Source organism: Macaca thibetana, chromosome 1 (assembly GCF_024542745.1).
Source record: "Macaca thibetana thibetana isolate TM-01 chromosome 1, ASM2454274v1, whole genome shotgun sequence".
Classification (NCBI taxonomy): domain Eukaryota; kingdom Metazoa; phylum Chordata; class Mammalia; order Primates; family Cercopithecidae; genus Macaca; species Macaca thibetana.
The window spans coordinates 10,722,718-10,733,888 of record NC_065578.1 but is presented as its reverse complement, the minus strand read 5'-3'; positions in this window follow the sequence as shown (position 1 = coordinate 10,733,888).

The window sequence follows — 11,171 nt, the reverse complement described above, 5'->3', positions numbered from 1 at the left end:
AGAAACAGAACACCCACACACACCACAAGGTATATGAAGCAGATTTATTACTTACAGACAGAAGACTGGGATCCATTGGGAGCTGGTCCCCCAAGGCTCAAGAAAGCTGCCCGAGGCAGATGGGCCTCAACTACACGTGCGCTGCCTACACCACAGCTGAGTGACTCCAAAGGGCAGCTCACCCCAGGTTATTATATACGTCAGGACAATGAGACTCACTGGGCTAAAGCTTGGAAGGGCATCTTGCTTCCTGGGGAGAGAAGAACCAAGCATGGGCTGTCCCAGGCACCTTCCTCCCTAACTCAAGATGTTACATTTCCTAGGAAGGACTGGAACAAGACCCAGGCTGTTTCAGGCAGTTCTATAGAATAGCCTTATCTCAGGATATTGCATTCCCAATGGATTCTATAGTGATTCTACAAGGAAGGAGGACTGAGTCAGTCCACAGCCACCCAGAAAACTGTTCTGCAATGCCAATGAAACAGGGAAGAAAAGCATGTGGGATGGGAAATATTGCGGGGTCCATCTTTGAAAAATACTTATACCTTTGGTGGTCTTGGCATGGTTGCCAATTATAGTGTTCCCTGTCCCCCTCCAGGAATGGTCACCTGGTCTACACCGGTTCATCAGGTTACCCCATCCCTCTGTCACAATGAAAGGTTCGGGGTTAGATATGTGACCCAAGCAGAGCCATTTGGATTTTTCCTGGTGTTGGTCTATGGATTTAGGGGAGGACTTTTCTGGGAGGATACATGTCTGGGCCTGCTGGGGACCATCTCAGCTGCCAGCTAGGGTAAGTCCGCCTATAGAATGATTCCAAGCAGACACATGCAGAGCTGGGAGTTAGAGAGAGACAGGCAGGGGTTGACCACATAGCTTGAGCCTCTGGGTGGCATCATGTCCCTAACTCAGTCCTGCCCAGGGTTTTTATGTTTCTGGCATAACTGAGAGAATTCTTACCAACAGACCGGGGGACAGGGGGACGATTAGACCAATTAGACCACAAAGGTAGTGAAAGAACCACGACTTGGAGCCCCAAGATTCATTCTATGGAGGAAAAATGTCCTCCAGAGGGAAGACAGCATATCTTCAGGGAAGAAATAGTGGGAGATGCTTTGGGGAGCCCCCAACCCCATGAAGTATGTGACCCCCATCTCTTCCTCTCACCCCATGATGATCTTATTCACCAAAAAATCCAAGAATCATGGAGGTGATGTAGAAGTTGGGTGATTAAGGGTGTCTGCTTCCCATTCCTGTGATACTGAGCAAGTCACTTCAGTGTTGTCATATAAAATACAGAGGTTGGTGTTATCTGAGGATTGAATGAGGTGATGGATGTGAATCCCTGACAGCAGTGCCGGGGACACAGTGAACTCGTGAGGACTGGAAACTGTTCCACGAGCTCTTTGGGTGGTTAAGACTCCTTTGATGTTAGCACAAAGAGAGGTGTCAGCATCTCCAAAATAGCCTCAACTCTGCCCAGGCTTCTATCAGTGTTGCCGGTGGAACAATTGGAAATGATAAGAGGCTGTCTTATAGATTTATGTGTATGGGCAAATGGTAATTTCCTTAACAAACAGGCACACACAGCAGGACACAGATTCCTCCAAGGTCCAGGAGCTGCAAAGGCAGCACCTACTAAATCAGGACTGGTAGATAAAGCCCAGAGTGTCCTCCCCACCTTCTTCATGTTAATGAGCTGACAGATTCCAATTATAAGTCCAGTGGAAGGACCTGAATGGTGAAGTTTGACAGTGGTCTTAAAACCAAAATAGCAATACATACAGAGAGTATGCATGGTGCACAGGCATCTTCATAGCCCCACACACCTCTTGACAATGGTCAGAGTTAACAGGAGAGGAATGGGAGGGGGCTGGGAGGAAGGGAAGGGAATATCTGGGGAGTGAAATGAGGAGGCCCTGCAGAATGAGCTGTTGGTAGTCCCTTCTGGGAAAGGAAGGGTTTACCTGGTTGAGTTGTAATGGTATCTTTATTCTCGCTAGCTCAGGCAGTTTGTAAATTTGTGAAGAGTCCCATGTGATCTTGAGGTCTCATCCTGAAAAATGGGCACGACAATACAGGCTTTCCATACTTACGGGCAGTTTTAGGAGCACCAGTGGGGATACTCAGGTGTGGAAGCAAAAACAATGTGGAAAATGCAGGTCCTAGGGCCACCGACAGACTTCCAGACTGTTGGAGCTGAAGGATCATGGAATTCAAACCAACCCCCTGGTTTTACAATTGAGAAGAATAAGGCCCAGGGACAGGAAGGCAGTTGCCTGGTATCCTCAAATGAATTAGGGAGAAGGAGCCCTGACGCTAAGTCATGTGATCCTTGTTTTCCATTCATTGTTCAGTTTGCTTCCTTCATGGCAGTCATATCTGGTGCAGATCCCCAAGGCGCCTGTGACTGGTGATGAAGTAGGAGGCAGGACTTGACTCAGTAGGCAGGACTCAACTCCAGAGGCAGGGCTTGGATTGAGGACTAGCTAAAACAAGGACAGGAAGTGAGCACCTCCCCATAAGACACACCTACCAGTGTGCCATGTCAGTGTGCTGTTGCCATGGTGATGCCCAGAAGTTACCACCCGTTTCCATGGCAATGACTTGATGACCCGGAAGTTACCACACCTTTTCTAGAAATGTCTGTGCAATCTGCCCCTTAATTTGAATATAATAAAACGTTGTGTAAATATGACGGCAGAAGTACCTCTGAGCTGCTACTGTGGGCACACTGCCTCTGGCGTATCCATGCTCTGCAAAGAGCAGTGCCTCTGCTGCTGCTGGGCACTGCCGCTTCAATAGAAGTTGCCGTCTAACACCACCATCCTGACCTTTAATTCTTTCCTGGGCAAAGCCAAGAACCCTCCTGGGCTAAGCCCCAGTTTGGGGGCTCACCCACCCTCCATCATTGAGTCTCATGGGCTTGCCCACCATGCACTGATGGTCTTTTTCGGTCCTCTGGGTGGTCTGGGAATTGATACCCTTGTTTTATTAATACTTTAATTGTCATGTATGTTGATGCTTTTGTTCACTGCATAACTGATCGTGTATGGTCTCCCTGTTGGCCTCCCATCAGCGTGAGCCCAGACTTCCCTGGCTGTGGTGAGGTTTGTTTCTTAGATGATAAGAGTGGATTAAGCACTCTGCCAGCCCTCCCTCCCCAACTGGTAGCCCATGAATTAAAAGGGTTTGAGAAGAACCAGCATAGAAGCAGCAACAGATTCTATTTCTAGATGAGCCAGGTGGTTCCAAAGCTATCATTCATTCATTCCTTCAACAATAAATCATCATATATGACCCTACTCACCTTCTCTCACCACATCTCACATCTCATTACATCTGGAGTCATGAGAGAACCAGAGGAAAGGAGCGTGGTTGACTTGGGAAAGTGCATCCTTAATTTTGGAGACAAAATTGCTCCTGATGGGAGACAAGGAGAGGTTATCATCACCATAATCTCAGTGGAGCATTGCAATAGCCTAAACTGGTCTTCCAGCATCCCCTCCTGCCTCCCTAGTCTCTTCTCCACAGAGCAGTTGTATTAGTCAGGGTTCTCCAGAGAAGCGGAACTAATAGGAGATATATACACATATCTTTGATTTATGGAGAGAGAGATATATATATTATAAAAATATATATAATATATAAAATATATAAAATATATAATATATAATATATAAAATATATATAATATATAATATATAATATATAAATATATAATATAAATATATAATATATATAAATATATATATCAAAGTTTATTATAAGGAATTTATCCATGTGATTATGGAGGCTGACTGGTCCCAAGATTAACAGTTAGCAAGCTGGAGATCCAGGAGAGCTGATGCTGGAGATCTAGTTCAAGTCCAAAGACCTGAGAACCAGGAAAGCCAATGGTATAGTTCCAACCTGAGGGCTGGTAGACTCGACACCTAGGAGGAGCCATTTCAGTTCAAGTCCAAAGGCAAGAAAGAACTTATGTTCCAGCTGAAAGGCAATCAGGCAGGAGGAACTTCCTCCTATTTGTAGGGAGGGCAGCCTTTTTGTTCTATTCAGAACTTCGGTTGGATGGGATCCATCCACATTAAGGAGGGCTATCTGCTGTACCCAGTCTACTGATTCAAATGTTAATCTCATTCAGAAACATCCAGACTAATGTTTGACCAAATGCCTAGGCACCCCATGGCTCAGTCAAAGCCTTTTAAACTGCTGTGATGGTTATTTTCGTTTTAAACATAAATCAGATCATATCACTCCCATGCTTAAGATCCAAACACATTATATGACCTACAAGGTCCCCTCCCACTTCTCCAACTTTATTTCCCTTCCATCTTCCCTTCATTCACTACATTCCATCCATATTGGCCTCCTTCCCATCTTTTTTTCTTGAGATGGGGTCTTGCTCTGTTGCCCAATCTGGAGTACAGTGGAACAATCACAGTTCACTGCAGCCACAACTTCCCAGGCTCAAGCAACCCTCCCACCTTAGCCTTCTGAGTGGCTGGCACTGCAGGTGTGCACCACCACACCCAGCTAGTTTTATTTATTTATTTTTGTGGATATGGAGTCTCCCTATATTGCCCAGGGTGATCTCAATCTCCTGGGCTCAAACAGTTCTCCCACCTTGGCCTCCCAAAGTGCTGGGATTACAGGTTTGAGCCACCATGCCTGGCCCTTCCCATCTTCTGATGCCACATTTCTTTCCATCTCAGCACCACTGCATTTGCTGCACCTTTTGCAGAATGCATTCCTACTAGATCTTCACAAATCTGGCTCCTTCTCATTGTTCAAGTCAACTCAAACATTGCCTCCTCAGAGAGGCCTTCCCTTATTATCCTAGCTAAAGTGATTCTCACTCCATCACCATAGAGCCCATCACTCTACTTATTTTCTTCATAGCACCTAGAACAAACTGAAATTATCCTAGTTATAGATATGTTTATTGTTCATGGTCTTCCCCTCCCACTAGAATGTAAACTCCATGAGAGCAGAGGATTTATTTGGCTCATTCTTATAATTCCAGCTCCTACTGCACAGTAGATTTTAAGCAAATAGTAGTTGAATGAATTAATTAATTGATGGTGGCACAGATTTTAAAGGAGAGATTTAAAAATAGCTTCTCTGCACCCTCTTATAGAGGAAAGACTTTTTGTGTCTATGTTTCAGAAAATGAGGTGGGTCCCAGGAGTTCTGTTCTTTTACCCACGTGCTGGACTGACAACTCTAACTATGAGAAACCCCATTTGCCTGGGCATTCTCTGAAGTGTGGGTCCCTTGGGAAGCACCTGTATTGGAAGAAGGAGGTGGCAATAGAAGGAAGGTAAAAGTTGGGTGTTTTCCAAACCAATCGTCTCATCACACATACATTTTTAATGCTGTCAAAATTGGTTATACAAAGCTGGAAGCAGTAGCGTTGTGTGTAAATAGCAAATCGTGGGAAGACTGCTCTTCTCAAATACGTTTTTTTTTTTTTTTTTTTTTTTTTTTTTTTTTGGCCAACCCAGTCTGTTTTCATATCCATTTAGTGTGTGAGTCTCTGTCCCTGGTGCTGAAACAATTGAATCAGCCGAGCGCCTGGGCTTCCGGAGGGGGACACCTCTGTCCGAGGTGCTGGAACTCCCTCCCCTTCACCCTCTCCTCGCTCTCATGGAGCTGGCCAGGAGTGCGTGGTCACTGCGCCCTGCCATTGCTGGGTCACGCTGCAATGATAGCTGCTGGAAATTACAAGGCTGGACTATAATTCCATCCTTATTTGGAATGTCTTGAAACTCATCCAGGTGCTGCTGCTACAGCCATCCTGTTCTGCTCTAGGGAGAGGGGCTATGGGATTCTAAGCCCTTTTGGCAGCTCCATGGGGTGTGTCTGGCCTCAGGTGTTGGAACCCATCAGTAATGCCATGAGAAAGGGCAGGTGGGCCACAGATCTCAGTTCACCATTTCCACTTAGTATGACACCTGCCAGTCCAGCCTTACATTGCCTAGTCTGCAGTGGTACCTCTGCAGGAGTCCACGTGTCCAATGGGGCAGATATGTTTCCATTTCCCTCAAGATGGAAAATAAGGAATAAGCTCTGTAAATCATGTGGCTCACAAGAAGTAAGTGACAGATAATAACTTAGATTTTGGAATGACAGAGTGACCATTTAAACATATTTGTTGGCTGGGCACTGTGGCTCACGCCTGTAATCCCAGCACTTTGGGAGGCTGAGGTAAGTGGATCACCTGCAGCCAGGAGTTCAAGACTAGCCTGGCCAACATGGTGAAACCCTGTCTCTAGTAAAAGTACAAAAGTAACCGGGCCTTGTGGTGCGCACCTGTAGCCCCAGCTATTCGGAAGGCTGAGGCAGAAGAATCCCTTGAACCCAGGAGGTGGAGGTTGCAGTGAGCTGAGATCGTGCCACTGCACTCCAGCCTGGGTGACAGAGTGAGACTTCCTCTCATAAAGAATTTTGTTAAAAATTTTGAGATATAACATATAAAGTACACAAATCTTAAGTGCACAGCTTAAAGAATTTTTGTGTGTATGCATGTGTGCGTGTAACCACTATCCAGATAAAAACACATAACATTTCCAGCATGCCTCCTGCCTTATGCCACCTAATGAAGCATTTTCCACCGAAGGTAACTACTTTTCTTATATCCGTCACCATAGATTAGTTTTTTCCTGTTATCAAGCTTCATGTAAATGGGATTATTCCAGATGCACTCTTCTAAGTTTGACTCCTTTTATTCAACATTATGTCTTCAGGTTCATCCATGTTGTTGTGTATCAGCAGTTCATTCTTTTTCTCTGCTGTTTAATATTCTTTTGTGTGAATAAATCACATTTTACCTATCCATTCTACTATTGATGAATATTTGGGTTGTTCCCAGTTTGAGTCTATTATGAGTGAAGCTTTGAGCACTCTTGTGCATGTCTTTTGATGAATGAAGCACTTGTTTTTGTTAAATATATACCCAGGAGTGAAATTGCTGGGTCGTGGCACATACCTGTGTTTTCAAAGTAGTTGTATCAGTTTACAGCCATTGCTTGAAAAAAACATTTCTCCTCTCTGATTTTAACTCTTCTGTCTTATTTTGATCAACGGAGATGTTCTAGGGGTAGGCTCTACTTAAATAGTTGTGGCTTTAGAGTTTTCCAGGGCACTCTATTGATCAGTATTGATTAGATGACTATTCCCTACTAATCCCTGCCTGGAAACTATTCTCCTCTCACATCTTTCTTCTCTTTGGCTGTCACCATGACTGACTCCTGTAATGGAATCTGAATGAGGTGGTGCAGAGTTTAGAATAAATCACCTGCTTTTCTTCTTCCACACCTCAGGCTAGAACGTGCCTGACAGAAGACTCCAGCCAAGGAGAGCCAGGAGTGTGGTCTTCATCCCCAGTTCCCTAGATGAGTCCTAGAGCTACAGATAGACAAAGGCCAATTAAAAGTCTGCAAGGAGGCTGAGTGCAATGACTCATACCTATAATCCCAGCACTTTGGGAGGCTGGAGGATTGCTTGAGCCCAGGAGTTCAAGACCAGCCCGGGCAACATAGGGAGACCCCACCTCTACAATAAATTGTAAAAATTAGTTGGATATGGTGGCACATGCCTGTGGTCCCAGCTACTCAGGAAGCTGAGGTGGGAGGATCACTTGAGCTGAGGAGGTCAAGACTGCAGTGAGCCAAGATCATGCCACTGCACTCCAGCCTAGGCAACAGAGTGAGACCCTGTCTCAAAAAAAAAAAAAAAAAAAAAAAAAAAAAAAAAAAAAATCAATCTGCAAGGAGCTCTTTGCTCCAAGAAGAGGGGTGGGCAATTAGCAGGGAAAAGAGCAAGCTCCTCCTGTGTTCTCCCTCCTCACCTTTTCCTTAGATTCTATGAGATTTGGGGCAACATATCTACTCCCAGTGTATGCATAGTGTTTAGATAACTTTAGGCTCAAACTGTCAAACTGGGACTGTTTTATAGACAGCTCAACAACCTCAGGGGCACGCATGGAGGACTTTATCGACTGTCCTAGACATTAATCCGTTCATTACAGCACCCAGTGCTGAGTTTGCCTCATCCTGCTCTGTCCTCTCTGATGCTGGGGTCACAAGATTTCTAATCACACACTGACTCCTCTGTAAAATCAATCTGTGTGTGTCTCTGCCTCTCTCTGACTGTATCTCTGCCTTTCTGTCTCTCTGTCTTTGTCTGTCTCTCTCTCTCTCTACCTCTGTCTTTATTTCTGTCTCTATTTCTCTGTCTCTCTCTCTCTCTCTGCATGTCTCTGTCTCTTTGTCTCTGTCTCTCACTGTCCTTTTTTTTTAGATGGGATCTCGCTCTGTCACCCAGGCTGGAGTGCAGTGATGCAGTCATAGCTCACTGTAGCCTTGAATTCCTGGGCTCAAATGATCCTTCTGCTTCAGCCTCCCAAAGTGCTTGGATTACAGGTATGAGCCACCCTGCCCAGCCACTCTCTGTCCTTTTGAACACTAGGTCTCTGTCATCCTCCTTGCTTCTTATCTCTGGACCTCTCTTCATCCCTGTCTTCTTCTCCTCCCACTTCCTCTTTTCTGCTCTACTCTTTGGAGAAAAGAGCTCGCAATTCAGAACAACCAAAGTAGCTGGTGCAGAATAAAATGAGCCTCCTGTGTCCTCCTCAGATGGAGCCAAAGGTTCTCGGAGCCCTTGTAGAGGCAGCAGTAAAGATGAGTAATGTTTTATGCTTTGAGAGATGGGAGCAATCAGGGCTATGCCAACAGGAACATAGATCTTTCACCCTGCCTTTCTGAGTTGGGGTCAAGAGAGCTTTTGGCTGGGCTGAGGGTTAAAGGACTCTGAACTTAGGATGAGGAGGGAGAGTAAATATTTGTGATGTACTTTGGCTTGGATTTCCTTATCCTGGAGACGTAGAGGCCAGGCAGGCATGGTGAGCAAAGAGAAGGTACAGAGAGTTCATTCTGGGGCCCTAGGAATATTAGAGGTTCACATAGATCTTTGATGTGCTTTTAGGGCAGTTCTGAGTACAATCTGCAGGACCGGGAGTCAGAACTCTGCCTGTTTCAAGGTTATTTAGTTCTCCTGTTAGGCATGACAGCTACCTGCAGGTCATACAGGAAACGAGCTCAAAATGCAACACAACTGCAGGCGCCTCCCCTGGCCCACCGGCCCCTCTGGCCTGCTGATGGTCACTGTCAGCACTTTCCCTCTCTATGCAGATCAATAGGGCCCTTGGCTGTGACCTCAGGTTCAATTATGGCTTCAATTACAGAATAAACAGGCTGCTACTGCACACCCACCTCTTATTAAAAACGCTGCACTGGGGGCTGGCAGAGACTGGACCTGGGGGGAATCATTAGCCCGCTAATTTGAAATCAATTTAAAGTGCATTTGCTTAATGGTATGAGCATTGTGAATTATCTACAAATTGTTAATTTAGTTGAACGTGACACTAGATTTTCATTTTACAAATTGCGTTTTGGGGTTGGCAAGTGTGGGCGTGTGTGTCCTTCATCTCCCCTCAACCCCTGCCATCTCCCTTTTTGTAAAAAAAGGTTTGGTCACCTGTCTTGTGGTCTGAGCTTGCGATCTTTAGCTACTCAAAAGTCTTTGGTGTTTGAAGCAATTAGGGCAGGAAGGATGCTGCAAAGAGCTTGCACACCTGTGACCCACCCATGCATCAGTGACAGCTCAGGGAGGCGGGTGGAGCAGAGGAGGAAGCCTGGAGGAGACGACCTGTCTCCGAGCTGGCTCTGCTTGGCGCAGAGTGGGAGGTGGCTGTGCTGTCTTCTGTGTGGGTCACTTCCTCTGTCTGGACCAGGAGACAGGAACATGTGCTCCAGAGGCAGCTTCCCGGGGTGAGTGAGCTGGGAGTGGCTAACAGGCCTGTATGTTCTTTGCAACCCCTGCCGTGGGAACAAGGTTGTTGACCTCAGCTGCAGCTTTTATGTGGTGGACTGGGCACCTTCAGATACGAGGTGGCACTGGGTGGGCCCTTGTGGCGGGCAGGGACTCTCGATACCAAACTGGCTGGAATTTGTAAGACTCTTCCTGAGCTTCTGTTCCATGCCAGGCATTGTGATAAAACTGGAGGTCAAACATGAGCAAGGACCTTGCCCTCAAAAATAGCTATGTTGCCAAATCATCATTTACTTTTATGGAGCCTTTGCTCTGTGCCAAGTGCTTCCCAACCTTGCCGTATTGAGTCCTCACTGGAACACTGAGTTAGGCTCATCTTTGGTCCCTTCTGATGGATGAAGTAACGGTGAGTGGTTGTTTGCACAGATTCCCCTCCCTGTGTCCCCATGCCTTTGCAACATCATTTCAAATTTCCTCCCATTAAGAGGTAGAGCCTATTCCTCCACCATTTGAACCTGGGCTGACCTGGGACTCACCTTGACAGCCAAAGGTGGCAGAAATGATGTTGTGCCAGCTCTGACTCCAGGCCTGGGGAGGGTGCTAGTTCCCAAAGGCTGCTGTAACTATGTAGCATAACCAACAGAAACATTTCGTCTCACAGTCCCGGATGCTAGACTCTGAATTCAAGGTGTAGATAGGTTCCATGTCCCTCTGAAACCTGGCGTGGCGGGATTCCCTCCTTGCTTCTCTGTAGCCTCTGATGCTCTGCTGGCCGTCCCTGGCTTGTGGGTGCACCGACCTATTCTCCATCCTCACATGGCATTTTGTCCCAGTGTCTTCACCTCGTCTTCCCTCAGCGGTGTCTGTGCCCAAATTTCCTCTTTTTATCAGGATACCAGCTGTGTTAGTTTGCTGGGGCTGGCATAACACGTGCCACAGACTGGGGGCCTAACCCAGAAAGGTTTTCTCCCACAGTTCTGGAGGCTGAAGTCCGAGATCAAGGTGTGGGCAGCGTTGGGTTCTCCTGGGCCTCTCTCCTGAGCTTGCACACAGCCGCCCTCTTGCCACCTCTGCACGTTGCTGTCAGTCCGTGCTTACAGGCCACTAGTGTCTCTCTGGGTGTCCTAATCTTCTCTTCTTAAAAGGACAGCAGTTAGATTGGATTGCGGCCCAACTGAATGACCTCGTTTTAACTTCGTCACCTCTTTAAGGACCTTATTCTAAATACAGTCCTATTCTGATGTTCTGGGGATTAGGGCATCAAGATATGAATTTTGCAGTGGAGTGACACAATTCAGTGGATAATCGCAGTCATGCTGGGATGAAGGCCCACCCTA